Genomic DNA, 857 nt, shown 5'->3' on the forward strand with positions numbered 1-857 from the left:
GACCCGTGGGACCCCTGCCCACTCGGACGCTGGGCCCTGACCTCACAGCTGCCCGGAGGCCGCAGGCTCACCCCGAAACCGGGATCTGCCACTTGTGCCACCTCCCAGGTTCCTGATGCCTGTCAAACCCGTCACCTCTGGTGGTGAAGCCCGGCCACTCGGGCGGCCCACCGCTTTGTCCTAGCGAAGCCACGGTGGGAGGATTCGCGTTTCTAAGTAATAACGTTGCGTCATTCTGGAAGAGCAAACTCCGCCTTCCCGCCGTGCGGGGAGGCTGGGCGACGACCCCCCGCTTGGGCGGGGCATCTGTTTAATATTGGGGAACACTCTGCTCCCAACCGAGGCGCCGTGGAAGCTGCGCACCTCCACGATTTAGAAGCCAATTTCCAGGGCACCTCTCTCCTGCCGATGCCCGGCAGCTGTGGAGCTTCGGGCCCGTGTTTCTAGCAACCTCAGTAACGACAAAATGGCCAGGCCGGCTCCCTGCGGAGCACACGGAGCTTCAACCTCAGGTCTGGTCCAGGCTCGGGGGACGGGGGACAGGAATGGCATGTTTCTGTATTTTATATTCTTTTCCTTAAGAAGAGCCCCTGAAATTGCATAAGCTAACGGCTCTGGAAACCTTGGATCTGCCCGTGCAGACTCATGCTAACTCTGATTTTTCTAGGTGATAAGAAGAGGAAATAGTTCAACAGAGAGTAACCAGGGGAAAAAAAAAAATAATAAGCCCATGGAGATGGCTGACATCACAGGGCGAACTCTGCGGGCCATGGAAAAGCCGTAGAGATTGTCTCTCCGTGGCCTCATGACCACTGATACAGAACGTTCCAGTTTTTTGATACTTTCTTTTCAAAGTG

At 56.2% G+C, this 857-nt stretch overlaps 1 protein-coding gene across 1 annotated transcript in view; it reads right to left on the reverse strand.

The window, feature by feature from the left end:
• LOC105310026 (gamma-aminobutyric acid receptor subunit beta-3-like) overlaps nt 1-857 on the reverse strand; it is a gene marked incomplete at both ends in the record, with an annotated part of 13,652 nt that overhangs the window by 2,191 nt on the left and 10,604 nt on the right. The window lies entirely within an intron of this gene.

Source organism: Pteropus vampyrus, unplaced genomic scaffold (genome assembly GCF_000151845.1).
Source record: "Pteropus vampyrus isolate Shadow unplaced genomic scaffold, Pvam_2.0 Scaffold988, whole genome shotgun sequence".
Lineage (NCBI taxonomy): Eukaryota > Metazoa > Chordata > Mammalia > Chiroptera > Pteropodidae > Pteropus > Pteropus vampyrus.